The 14879-nt window shown below is 35.6% G+C and overlaps 1 protein-coding gene across 30 annotated transcripts in view; it reads right to left on the reverse strand.

The window, feature by feature from the left end:
* Positions 1–14879, reverse strand: part of LOC116216434 (uncharacterized) — a 393379-nt gene that overhangs the window by 257377 nt on the left and 121123 nt on the right. For 21 of the 30 annotated variants that reach the window (XM_085220382.1, XM_085220381.1, XM_085220377.1 and 18 more), the window contains exon 4: positions 333–443. The exons of 3 other annotated variants lie outside the window; for them this stretch is intronic. The gene's annotated coding sequence lies outside the window, so the exon portion shown is untranslated. Of the gene's footprint in view, positions 1–332; positions 444–770; positions 973–1427; positions 1668–14879 lie in introns of all 30 variants that reach the window. 6 more of the 30 variants (XM_085220385.1, XM_085220384.1, XM_085220378.1 and 3 more) reach the window with 2 other exon arrangements.

Raw genomic sequence — 14879 nt, forward strand, 5'->3', positions numbered from 1 at the left:
TCATATTGTTTTTCGTTTGTTTGTTTGTTTTAATTTATTTCTCAGTTAAATTGAAAACAAATACAAGTGAGTTACCATAGTTTAGTTATTACATTTACTAGCAACTTTTCTTCATCTTTTAGCTTGATCACTCTTTTGTAATGACAAAGTGAAAATTGCCTTTCCTCACAAAGATTACAGAAGTGATATTTTCTCCTCTGAGCAACTAATGAGATTGAACTTGGGTCTTCTATAAATGTAATCAAAAAGTTTAATTATTTCTGAAATGCATAATGGGAGAAGTTAGTCAAAACAACATTTTGGAAATAGAGGATCACACTGCATGACAGTACCTGACAGAATCCTTGCAGCCTCCCATGGGCAAAGCCGTTCCACATAGTGCTGCTGCTATCTACACAGATGATCTGTCACCTTCTCAGCAGGAGGTCTCTGAAAAAAAGAAACTATAGGACGGGAAAAGTAATAACAATAAGAATAAAAACAGCTAAAAACAATAATAGTAAAGATTTGCAAGTCAGGGATAATGCGTTATATCTAAATCTTGCTGAGTTTGCAAGCCTTGCAAGGCTGTATTTTGACATATGCTGTGATTGAAACCATTCAGCAAACAAAGGATAAGGAAAGAGTACTTGTTTTGATTTTCTGCAAGGCCTTTTTACAGACACCAGTAGCAAACTGAATTTATATGTCCATTTAAAACACAAAACAAAAACAGAAACCAAAACTCAGAAATAATGCCACAGATATGAAAGTGGGTAACGACTACTCACTCCCTGCTGGTTTCTCTTCCCAGCTTCTTCAAGAAGCTACAGTCTCACCAGAAAACTTCTGCAGAACAGACTCCCATTCTATTTTTTGCCCTGAATTTGGCTGGTCATGAGTTCTAAATAATCTTCTCTGACTTTATCTTCTATGTTAATACATTATAAGGCAGTAGCACAGCAATCCAAAGAGTTACATATTCCCATCTGTCTGAAAGTGAATGTAAGAAAGTAGAATTTGGTTTGAAGTAGGAAAAAGAAGAGTGAATTATGCCTTTCCTCAATAGTTACAAGGATACGAGCAGGAAGAATGTTTCTTATTTTCCATTGATTTGATTCTGTTCTGTTACTACTTCTTGGATAACAAAAGGAGCCTTAAAATTACTAGTCCTTTCAGAAAAACTTTATCCTTTCCTCAAAATGGATTTGCCATGGCTGATGATACAATCTTGTTATGATCTCACACAAAGACATACTGAAACTGGGCAAAACACTAGTGATTCACAAAGTGTTGGAACACAACGCAGCAAACATTGCATGATAAACACAGGATAAGAGCACATAAACTGAAAAAGCAGTACAAAGAACCTCACATACCCACAAAATTATTTGACAAGGAGTGATAAACAACAGCTCTTTGACTGTTTTAAAGAAAAGGAAAGATACCTTTGGTTGCTGTAGACCACTTTGCAGTTCCATAGATTTATTTATTTTTTTACTTCTCTTTGGAACAGCAAGTCGAGAGGTCATTAAAAAGTTGCACAGTTAAAAGGCAGCTCTTCTTTTAACCTTTGTATTTCAGAAGAAATAGTCAATAACAGCCAGTCACAGTTGGCTGCTTTGGTGGCTTTTGTGATTTCAAGCATATGAGTTCCAACAACTGGTATCCACAATGACAAGGAGTGGCTGAAAAACCAAAAAACAGTACAGAGAAAAAATAACAATGGAAGGACTCCATGTAAAAGACATGCTAGTAACACATGTAAGGTGTAAGCTCAGTTCAGAAGGCTGGGTGAACTACTGGAAGAACATGGCCACCAACCTTAAGCACCCCTCTTCAAAGGTCAGCTCTCTTCTTTAACTGTTAAGAGTAAGGTTTGACATTTCCCCACATTCAATCTCTGAGAAAATCAGAGAAATCAGAAAAATTCAGAAAACTGAATGAGAGAAATATGAAATAATAGAGGTTGCAACTGAGCTGTTATCTGCACAGACAGCCTTTGTGCTTGTTGCCAGAAAAAGTTTGTTAGTACAAAAGAAACAGACATTTATTTGATTTAGCTTTTAGGCTCCCTGACTTTCAATGTATAGTCTCAGATCAATGTAACTAATTTTTTCAGTTGAGGGTCCCAAACACTAATAAAAGCTTCATAAATGTGAGCCATCAGATAAACAGCTCATTAAAGCAGAAGACAAATAGCCTGGATAAATAGCAAAATTGTTCAGGATGATTGTATATTTTGGTTTTAATTCCCACTGGAGAAGTACTTTACAGTAAGCAGCTGGAAGATATGAGGATATAACAGAAAGAATAACAGAGTGGCACTGGGAATAATGCCTACATTTTTCTCCTTACGGCAGTAAAGTTTCACAGTCAGCACTAAAGAAAGACGCTTTTCTAAGATCATGTATCACTATACCCTGAGAAGCAAAGTAAATCAGCTTATGCCAGGGTGCATTCTACAATGGCTGGGCTGCTTTCACATGCTTGTGTGAGCTTCCTTTCTGCTGCCAACAGTAGAAACTCACATGAAACAACAGACAAGCAGCTGTCTTTAAAGTAACTCCAGACATCTTCAAGATCTTAAAATAAAATGATGTCCCTTATCAAATTAGTGGTGATGCTAATGCATGTTCAGAAGTCAAAATATCCATTATCCATATTCCCACCCTGACCCCAATCCATTTACTGCTACCATTTCTATGGCTGACTTTCATACAGGCATATTTAGCCCTGTTTTTACTTGATATCCCTTGTGAAGCAAACATCTTGTGATGTATTCATGGCCAAGTAAGCCTATCAAGGTGTGAAAGATTGAAAAATGTGAATATTTCTACACTCAAGATGTTTTCAGTTGGTACATGTGTTATAGTTGAAAACGAGATTAATTGAAAGACAGTATTTATAGTGACTGGTGACTGTAACTTAACTTTCTTGTATAGGGTGTTTTGGGGGTGAGTTGGTGGGAAGCTGACTAATAAGCTGTCTTGATGGTAACATTCAGTTTCTTTTAGAAAACATTAATGTATTTATATTTGGTACCATCATTATTAACAGTGAGTAGGAAAAAATCTGCTGCTGCATCTATAATTAAAATAAAATAGATAAGGCATTTTTAAATAGAACACACTTTTTTTTTTTTCTTTTTTCTTTTTTTTTTTTTTTTTAGCTTAGCAGTTTATGGAATTGTGTCATTGTTCACTGATATTTCAAGGTGGAAAGTAGCTCTGAATATTCAATGAAATAATAGTTCTCCATCAGAAAACTAACTGCCTGCTTGCCTTTACAGAGCAAACCAGAAAAACTTACATTTACTGTGTTTGTATCTTTATAGCAATGTTTGCCAAGAGGGAATATTTTAATTTTCTACAGGAATTTGATCTATGGGTTATAAATATAGACTATCAAGTGTCAAATCTGTCCCTAACTTTTCCTGAAGTTAAAAGGGTAAACTGGTAAGAAATGTTTGGTGAATTGACTGCTAAATTAATATGGAAAGTGTTTGCATGCTCTTGGTTTCCTTTCATTATACACTTGTTGTCCAAAGATATAAGGGCTTTCAGCGTTACAGAAAAATTGAAGGATTTTTTTTTTTCCCTTTTTTTCTCTCTTTTTTTTTTTTTAATTATGAGTTTGCTGAGTGAGAAAATTCATATACTCAAAGAGATATCAATATTCTTCAACCATTAACGGTCATTATTCATGTTTTCTTTTTAATTATTAACCATCATGCACTAGTTACTATCTCATATTTTTTATTTCTAATTGCTGCACTCTCTCTACCTTTATACAATCATCCAATTAAATCCACAGCACCTTGCTTCCCACTGGAACACTATAAACTCAAAACAGTTCTTACAAACCCAAAGAAAGGCAATACTGGATTAGACATCAAAACAAAATTTACAGGAATTATAAATTAGATTTAATTCACTGTTCTTTGCTTAGCTGCCTTAATCCTGTGAAAACTGGTTATTGTAGAAAAAAGTTCTTTTTAAACATCTTGCTGTTTTTTCAGACATTTTCATCTAGCACACCAGGAACAATTGCAGGGTAGTCATACACCTTGTATTCTGATCTTATACAAAACCTGATTAATCCATGCTTTTTTTTTTTTTTTTTTTTTTTTTTTTTTTTTTTTTTTTGTCTTAAATCAAATTCAAGGAAAGCAGAGGCTGTCTTTGGTCTGAACTACTGCAGCACTCCAACACCATATTAAGCAGCACTGACTCGTTTCAGAAGATTTCACATTAGATGTCTCTCCAATCTCTTATCTATTAAATAGCCACTGTCAGCTTCATAATTGCCAGAATGGGCAGATTAAACTTAGGCAGCTGCATTCTGACCTGACCTCAGCAGTGCTGTGCTCATCCTGCACTAAGCTGCTGCTAACAAGCCTTGCTGACAACAACAGGAACTGAAATTGCTGTTATTTTTGTCGACTGCCAACATATACATCCTATTTCACAAATACATAGGCATGAAGGATTCTACTTTGTAGGCTAAAAATACTAACTCAGCTGTAATTAGCCTACAATTTCAGAGCTAATGGCTGCATGAGGTAAATATTGGCCCTTCAGAATCAAGCTTCCATTTCTACATCAAAGTAACAGATATTTTTCTTTATTAAACGTAGATTGTCAAATATCAGAAAAGAATTGTGCGATACAAATGTCATCCTGTCAAAACCCATAATGGAACCCATAGCACTCATGTTGTTTCATTCTTCCCTGAATTCTTAAGGTCTCTAATAATATCCCTTGGGAATAGAAACACGTCCTTTCTCTATCATGAAACCACTCAGTAACTGCTGTTATCCACATCTAGGGAGAATCTCAAATTTCATTAAAAGTAGAGGTCACTTTTGGTTTTCTAAAGCAAATATGATTATCTACACTACAAGAAAAAAAAAAAAGGGGATAAAGGAGAGAGGAGAGAAATAAACACTGATACTGAAGTACAGCTCCTTATCCCATGGATTTACAGAAACATTCTGCAAAGTTATCCTGAAAGACCATAGTAAGAGTTTACTGCTAGTCTTTGTAATGCTATCTGTGGTTCACACAGCAGTCAGAATATCAGTCAGTGAGATTGCCTCTCTGACCTCTTAGTTACTTTTTTTGGGTTCTATAAAGCTATAGGAACATTCCAAGAAAAGAAGTTCTGAAGTACAACTGTAGAAATAAATTTCTATTTTCTAATGTAAGAACTCAATGAAAGAGCTCAACAAAATAGAATCAGAACATAAATGTTTTGAAAAATCAGATTACACTTTACTTTCTACAAAAAAAAAAAAAAAAAAAGAGTTGTTATTAGTACTTGTAATGCTTTCTTGGAAAAATGAATATCTGAAAACACAAAAGCTATCCAGATCTGCTTTCTGAGATCACAATGATAGCGTAATTTACCACTGGATTTAAGGTTAATACTCACCTGGAGAGACTCAGAACTATTATTTGATTATGGTTAGTACAACTGTACAAAAGACAGCTCCATTCAGTAACATATTTATTGTATATACACAGTCATTCATATGAATAACAAAAACCAATTTGATAAGATTGTAACAAAATCTACTCAAATCAGGTTATGAAATGATGACTGCAGTTAAAAATTACTTATAAAGAGATCAAAAGTAAAAAAAGGAAGATGAGGAGGAGAAGGAAGAGGAGTCATTGCATTGGATGAAGATAATACGTTATGCAAAAGGCTAAAAATACAAGAGCATTTGAATAATACTTCTATTCTACATATTTCTGTGCCACTCTACAATAATATTAAGTATGTTGCTCCAAAAGTAATGCTTCCTCTTGATGTCCATGGAAACTACAACAGATAAAAAAAGTACAACAATGCTATTTGACAGAGCAAAGTCTCAGCTACAAAACACTGCTTTTCAACAGTCACCACCATTAGCTATGCATTTTCACCAGTCATAAACAAAAGCCTGCATGTCGTGCTCATTAAAATCTGTACAAGTGGAGATGACTCATTGTCAGTGTTGCCACTGCTGAAACACCCTCCCCCACTTCATATCCACTATTTGGTCTCCATAAACGTTCAGCAAGCAACAATGGGTGCAAATTTTTTAGCATGGAGGAATTCAGTGACTCACCTTTGCTTCATACCCACTATGATATCAAATATTATTTTGTCAAACTGCTCCTCTGCTGCCATCTGTCACACCATAAGGGTCATGGAATGTTGGTGAGAAGTTTCAATCTCTGCTGCCATACCAACATCTACCTCTGACAGTGGGCCAACATAATAAAACAGAAGGTGTTACTTTCAGAGCAGCCCTCCTGAAAGAATTTACCACAAAGTTTCTTAATAATTAAGAATTGTAATTATAAAAACAAAAGATAAGCATATTTGACCTGAACACAAGACCTGAGTAATTAGCTCATAAGTGTCCAATAAATCAATAGAATTTGTTTCAAAGTCCAATTATACTTAAAAAAAAAAAAAAAAGAAAATAGGCAAATGAATTTAGAATGTAGCCTGGGATTGACTCAGAAAAGATGAGGTTAAAATTTTAGGTGAGTTAAGTAATCTGTCTAGATGTAATAGATCTACACAGATTTGAGGTTGCGTGATGTTCTGATTAAGGTATGGTATAATATAATCCAGGTAATGCCGCTTCACCCAGATTAGGAGTAAGCAGAGAATGTATTCCATTAGGTAATCATCATTAAGAAAACATCATGAGAAGCATTTATTGTATGTATGATAAGGGAAAAAAAAAAAAAAACCAAAAACCTGATGTTATTCAAAACTTCCACCAAAAAATAAATTAAATAAAAATAAATTGCTAGGATACAAAAAAATTGCTGGAGCAAGAAACAGGGGGGAATCCATATCGAATGACTTGGGTTAATTTGGGCCAAGCTTTTGACACCACACATGAAGTAATCAACTAGATAAAAAGCAACACAGGGCACAGTTAGAGAAGCTGTGAGCACTCCTGGAAAGCTTTTGGAGCTATGCAAAGGGTTTCGTTGCCTGCTCTGGCCCAGAAGTCTATCTCATAATTGTTGCTACAACAGACAAGTAACTCCTATGTGTGGCTTCTTACTTCACAACAAAAAACAGAACCAGCAGCTGTGTTGAATGTATGAACAAAGGTGTAGCGAATAATCAATAATCGCTACTCTGCATAGGGTGTCAGTTAGACTGGACTACCACATATGGCTACTGTACTTTTAAGGAAGGTGAAAAGAATACTGAAATTACAGTAAAGGGCTATTAACTGTTCTTTCCAGCAAAGGATTAAAAATTAATCTGCTTACTTCATCAAAAAACAAGCAGAAAGAAATTGTGGTTTCCCAAACTCCATTTAGGATGTGCTTGTTTTCTCCTCCCACTTTGAATTTACTTTTTTTTTTTTTTTCCATGCAGACAATTAATTTAATAATTCTTTAAAAAAAGAAAAAAAAAAAAAAAAACCTGCACTGTTTATAACATTTTTGCTATTTCATCAACAGTTTACTTCTAACATCAAAAATACTTTATATTCAAATGGTGTTAATATTTGTGAAAACCTTCATAGCTACTAAAATTTGTCATTTCAAGTTCAAGCTTTCTGGTCTCAGCTGTAAGAAGTCAGAAAGTGCTTTCATTGGTCCCTTACACTCTAGTGTTTAAAAATATGTGATAATATCAAAATAGCACCTTTGACTTCTAAAAAAATTCAGATATATACTACATACATTACAAAAAAACCTCTTAAGTTGGAGATTATTACATTCATTAATATTATAGGCAAATTCATTTTATAGCCAGATGGCATCCTAAAAGCTATTTAAGAATCTTGCTTATAAACTTTTCTTTATAGAACTACAGACTTCTTTCCTGCATATTAACTTCTTCATGAGGAAGAATTCAACTGATGTGAAGCTAAAGACAAAAATTCAACAAAGCAGCTTTCCCCACTATGCTATCTTAGTCACCAGCACTCAGATAACAGGTTCTCTGTGCTTAGTACTACTTTGTGACCTCCAGGTATCAGAAAAAGTTATGCATCAAAATAACAACAGCCTAATGACTGAAATAGTCTCAGATATGTCTCAGCCATTCTGTGATAAAACTTACTGGTTGCATTTTTATTTAAAACTTTAAAAGTAGTTTCTTCTATCTACCAGACTCTGTCTGCTGGGTATTAGGAAATACCACCTTCACTGTAAAAGACTATTTCATTTTATCTAACCTAAATCTACCCTCTTTGAGCTTGGAACCATTTCCCCATGTTTTATCGCCACAGACCCTGCTAAAGAGTCTGCTCCCTTCTTTCCTATTGTTCCCCTTTAGATACAGAAAGGCTGCTCTCAGGTCACCTTGTAGCCTTCTCTAGGCTGAAGAGCCCCATCTCTTTCAGCCTTATGTCATAGGAGAAAATCCCTTGGATTGTTTTTGTGGCCCTCTTCTGGCCGTGATCCAACAGGTTTGTCTATGTCGCTGCTGTACTGAGAACTCCCACAGCTGAATGCAGTACTCCAGGTAAGACCTCACTAGCACAGAGCTGAGGGGCAAAAGCACCTCCCTCGCCCTTCTGACCACAACTCTTTTTGATACAGCCCAGGATACAGTTGGCCTTCTGGGCTACAAGGGCACATTACTGGCTCATGTCCAGCCTCCCATCCACCAGCACCCCTAGGTCTTTCACAGCAGGGCTGCTCTCAATGCTTTCATCCCCCAGTTTGTATTTCTACTGGGGGTTGCCTCAACCCAGGTGCAAGACTTTGCACTTGGATTTGTTGAACTTCATGATGTTTAACTGGGCCCACTGCTCAAGCCTTTCTTGGTCCCTCTAGATGGCATCCTGTCCCTCTGCTGTGTCAACCACACCCCAGAGCTTGATGTCATCAGCAAACTTGCTGAGGGTGCACTTGACCCCACTATCAGTATCACTGATGAAGGTACTAAAGAGTATCAGTCCCAGCACCAACCTCTGTGGAACACTCATCACTGATCTCCATCTAGACATTAAGCCATTATACTCCTCTGTTTATCACTTTTGAGACAACGTCTAGGTAATGCATCCGGTACATTGAAGGCATTGATTAGTCAGAAAAAATCCAGTAGGAGGTCTCTAAGCTAGCTTGGTTCTTGGCTGGGGGCAGGAGCACTTGCCATGTGAGGAGATGCTGATGGCCTTGTTCACCCTGGAGGAGAGATGGCTTTGAGAGGACTTGATGACAGCCTGCTCCTACAGGGTGGCTGTTAGCAAAAGCACAGAGCTACACTGCCATGATTGAAGGACAAAGCCCAAGGGAAGATTCTGAGATGCTGCAAATTAGTGCAAATTCAGTCCTTACCCAGCTTTCAGAAGTAGGCTGCACCATATATCTCCTAAGGTCCCTTCCACTGCAACAGGTAAGTTCAGTGCTATTGACACTGCAAGACACCATGGCACAGTGTATTGCCAAGAGGCCCAAATATCCTCAGTGCCAGAATATCAGATTCCATCAAACTCTGTTACATTTGCCTATCAGACCAGAAAGTAAAAGCAATTAGCAGTTCTATGTCTGTCTGAGAATACCTGATTCCCTAGGTTAAGGAACAGTAAGAAAAGGTATATTTTTATCTCCCTAGCAAAAAGCAACAACACTCAAACATAACAATAAAAACTAAGAGTAAAACATAAAGTTCAATATAGACTTGAAAAATACCCAGGTGTATATATATATATATATATATTTTTTTAAAACAGCCAGCAAGGGCTTACAGTGTCAGAGATTTTTCTCACATGAACTCTGCATATTTGACAGCTATATGTTTAAAGCACTCTCTTAATAAAGATAAAAATATATCTACTTCTCTATATACACATTCAAGTACTCTCAGAGAGAGAGAGAGAGGACTTGTTTTCAAATCTTTTACTTGGAAAATTAGAAAAATATTGAATTATTTCTAGTCCTGGGCATCCTGGTTTTGCAAAAATTTCAGCACATTAATTTTAAAGACTTTGGCAGGAAGACAGATTATTTCCCATATAACGACTACTAAAAATATTATTCTGTTCTCAAAGAAATAAGATGATAATCAGGGTTTAAGTAGCTTAACAAATCAAGTAGGATTTCACTACATTTGCAAAACTCACCCTTTTTTCTTTTTATGCCTGCCTTCCATAGCTTCTGACTAATCCAGAGTTGCCAGAACCTATAGCCTCCGTGACTGCCAGTTCTACTTAACCGCAAATCACATTGTTCTGACACTTCCTTTGCAGTACCTCTCATTTATGGGTGATCTTGTTCTGAATCCTGTCAACATGCTAAGCAAGATCTCTTTTCTTTGTTGGGTTTCTTTCTGCTGGTGGAACAAACTGACTAGACTATGGGTACCAGCGTCTGCCCAAGAGTGGTGTGAGAAGAGGGCAAGTGAAGGAATAATGGGGCTGTTTCTTTTCCTGTCACTGACAGTGCAGTGTCAAATACATCCAGCCATCTACACTGATTCCACCTAAACTGGTTTAAATATGGATTTAAGGAACACCTAGCCCTGACTGCCAGTGGCTCTGGGAAGTACATCTCCATTTCCATGCCCCCTAGCCTACTTAAACCAAAGCTGCCTCTTTTAAGCAATGCTCGGAGAAATGAATGGTCACTTTCATTTATTATGTCGTATATACCAAGTTCATTGTACTGTATTACTCACAGAACTGCAGCAATCTAGTTTATTTTGATCGATATTAAAAACTGTTTTGGCCTCTGACCATTAGCCTCACAATTTTCTTCCTTTCCTTCTATTCCAGGAAAAGATGTATGTATCTAGTGACCCAAACAATAATGTCAACATGCCTATATGCATACTCCTTTCAGAATTTGACAGATACCAGTCTACTTGGAAGGAAGGCTAATGAGCTTTCCAAATGTACCTGTTAATCTAAATCATTTTTGTTGTGTTAACCCTGCTCTTTTATTACAGTCTGGAATCATAACAGAATTGGATTAGATTATTTATAGACTTTTCCCTTTTTACCTCTTTTCTGCCACTAAGAAAATTTAAATGATTTTTTTTGTGTGTGTGTGTGTCAGTTTATTCATTCCCAAAGTAGTAAATGGGCTCTGACAGTATGTCTAAGGCAGCCATGGAAAATATTCTTCACAAAGATTAAACTAATCTAATTTGTCAAGTTAAATGAATCTTGTAGCTTCATTGTTTCTTGTTGGGAAAAAGGTCTCTTAACAGTAAGCAAGCTTTTTATTTTTTTTTTTTAGGAATTGTCTATGCAGACTATCATTACTCAAATATGTTATGCCCCTGGAACAATGATATCCAGTTGTTACTTCTCTTCTGAAAAATACATGATACCACGATAGCATTTATTTCTAAAATAGGAAAGATGACAGATAGCAAGGTTATTTTAACCATACTGTGGTTTCCAACTATAATGCTGAAAAAGGTATTTTTTGGACTGTGAAATTGTAAGTATCATTAATTATTGGTCTGTGTTTGACTTGAGCTAACTACATTTATGAAGACACAAGACAATGCTGCTGTTTTTCATGTATTGGCTATGCAGTTGCACCTCTTGCAAGAAGTATTCAGGCTTTAAAATTAATAATAAGAATGATGATTAAAAAAAAAGTGTTCCTTTAAATAAATTTAAGGTAAACAATTACTCTTTTAAGCTATTATATTTTTTAATATTTATAATATTTTCTGATCCCTATTCTAGAAATATTTAAACATACATCCTAAGCATATCTTTATTGTTGACCTAGGACTAGAATTCTAATTTCATTTAAATGAGTAATGCTTGAGAGATTGACATCATCTGGACTCAGATTTTAATGACAGTCTCTAACATATTTCCTCCACCAATATCAAGTAAAGCAGATTATTGCTTCCTTTAGTAATTAATAAAACCATTCTTGTGCCTAATGATGCAAAGATTGGCTCATAGTAAAACATATCTTGCCACTTGAAAAGATATCAGTGATGTTATCCAGTCAGTAACAAGCCCTGAAAATTTTCCATTGCAATTATAACTGAAGGCACTGAAATCTATTTAAACTTTTTCTTGGTTCAAACATTACAAGAAATTTCACTATAATTTTTCATTGCCATGCTACCAATTTTACAGGAAACCTAAACTACATGCTATTTTTCTACAGTGGTCTGATGTATTCTGCTGCCAGACAGGATAATAGTGCTGATACTATCATATGCCCCACACAGCCTGCTTGTGAGGATATGGTGGCATTGCCTTTCCATTGATCTCTGAGAACATGTGACAACAGTAACAGTAGGTCAGAAGACAGGTTGAAGGATGATTGTTTTGATGTTATTTTTTTTATTTCGTTTTCAGTTTGTTTTTTAGGATTCTGATTATTATTGAAGACCAGATAATGAATCCTAGTAAATGGATGTAAACCTATGTCCATATGGTTCTAAACTGTTTTCCTTGACCTTCACAACACAGCCAGAGCTAAATACTTTGGTCCCAGACTAGCAAAGCTCTTAAGCATATGTTCTACTTCCCTCTCTGCCAGAGCTTATAAAACCTCACAGAAGATGCAGTTTGATCTGCTGCATCAAGACATTATTGTTAAACACTCTGAAGAACTCATCAGGTAAACTTTCTCTACATATTATTAATTGAATTCACATAGTAGCTCTGTCTTCTAGAGTGAGAATAGTTGATACAGTTAATCCCAAGATAATTACTGCAAGATATTGCTACATTAGTAAAGAACATTCCCAAATCAAAAACTATTTTTTTATTTAATTCCAACACATCTAGAGAAAGAATCAATAGCTAAAAAGGCAAGTAATGAAATTAAAGTCATATTTACTATTAACAGAATGTATTGTTTCTTACCATGTACTAGATTGCACACATAGTTAGCTAAGAATTTGCAAGTGGGCAAATATCCAACACAAGGGAATGGCAAGGAGGCAAATAAATTCAAATGTGATATATCATCATTGAATGGTTTTGAATATAGAAAACTGCAACTATAAAACAAAAGAAAAACTGCTAATCTGTGGAGGATTTGGTTTTAAATGCTTTCATGGAAAAAACCATCAATGGAAGAAAAAAAAGAAAATGCAGATTTCTTTTTTTTGCTTCTTTGTTTACAGAACTAGAGAGTAAACCATAAGATAAAAATAATTATTCGTTGAATGTTTTCTATCTCAGAATGCCAAAAAGCAGAAATTTGAGTGAACCATTAGTGGCTAAATGGTTGATGAAGCACTTGCTATAGAGTAGAGGAGTACTTTGTACATCTGTACCTTCAGTACTACCAAATTTGTAGCTTTGGTAATCAATAAAACCATCTTCTTTTCCGAAAGAAAAAATGAAAGGTTTCCATGCAATTATAAAAAAAAAAATGGTACCAAAAAAAGCCAGTGGACTTTTTTGTCCAGCATGCATTACTGCCTTCCCGTCCCTTTGTCCCTGTTAAAGTGAAAGCTCTCAGTATACATAAATAAGGTTTTGTCACTTTACGACAAAGAGTACCTCTCTTGCTATTGAAGGTGTCAGAGTTTTAGGAGCAGCAGAAGATGGGGATGGGGACAGGGCTGGGGAAATGGCTGCACAGTCCATCTAGGACTAAGCTTAGACAGGTACTGACAACCGCAAGGATTTGAAATAAGGTCCTGGGACACCAGAAGGAGTTGGTGGAAGCAAGTAGATGAAATTGAATGGAATTTCTCTGAAAGAACATTTTCCCACAATGTTAATAAAGCTACAAGTTTCTAAGGCTGAATAATGCCACGTGTACTTCTTTCACACAGCAACGTTCAGTTCCAGAAAACCAAGAAACAAAAATATGTAAAATAAAACTTCTCACTTTTTCAAGTGTTAGCCACACTTTTCATATGGCAAATAGTAATATTAACCATTTAGTTTTAGGCAAACCTTTAATGAAAAATGCTTTAACTATAGATTTCTCAAGTAATATTAAAATAAATGGAGTTATTTAGAAGACAGATAATGCTTGCTCAGATGACTGAAGACACAGAAGAACAATAAAAGTATATTTAAAAACAGTAAAGAAAGAAAGAGTTAATGATTGAAATACTTAAATGCAATAGGATTACTTCATCATACAAAACGCATGTTTCTGTTGGGTAAAATATATTTAAGAGCAAAACCTAAAAAATTACCACGAATGCCCATTACATTTCTCACAACAGCAGAGAAAAAAGAAATAATGCAATACCTAATTCAGGTATGGGGGGGGGGGAAAAAAAAAAAAATGATAATATATTTTCTAAAACCAAATGGGAACATACATTGCTAATTTTTACCCAAGCATTCCTGCAAAGCAATATTTCTAAAAATTCTTTCAGATTAAAAAGGATATATGAACAGACTTTTTGCTCACTTAAATTCTCTAATAAAACTTCATATTTTGTCACTGCCAACCTCATAAGAGAATATGCTTGTAGGGACATGGTACCTCTCCTTTGGGTACTCCAGTTCAAACCTTCTTGGATTGCCTGTGTACTTTCATGGAAACTACTGAAATTCTGCTACCGTATGAGCAACACCACTTCTAAATATTTGGTTGCAATGGTCTAAACTGGCTTCTAGGTGCCTGGTCTGCCTGGGTCATGGACAGACAGGAACAAATGAGGAGGAAAAGAAGTGGAACATCACTAATCCCTACAGATCTTGTCTGCAATGCAGAAGTTGAATTGCCCTAACAATTCAGTGCAGATGCTTTGTAAGGTTCAAGCTTTTCACTGATACCATAAATACTGTTTATGTCAACTGTTTGACATAAATGAATGATATTCAGCTTGGCTGCAGTGTTTGTGTCAATTGCCTGAAAAAGAAATCACTGCAGCCAAACAGAATGTCATTCATCCTGTGGACTGTGAAATTGGAAGCTATGTGAACATGAGTGACATCCATAATCCAACAAATAATTTTGATTTAA

The sequence above is a fragment of the Meleagris gallopavo genome, chromosome 3 (genome assembly GCF_905368555.1).
Source record: "Meleagris gallopavo chromosome 3, MGAL_WU_HG_1.1, whole genome shotgun sequence".
Lineage (NCBI taxonomy): Eukaryota > Metazoa > Chordata > Aves > Galliformes > Phasianidae > Meleagris > Meleagris gallopavo.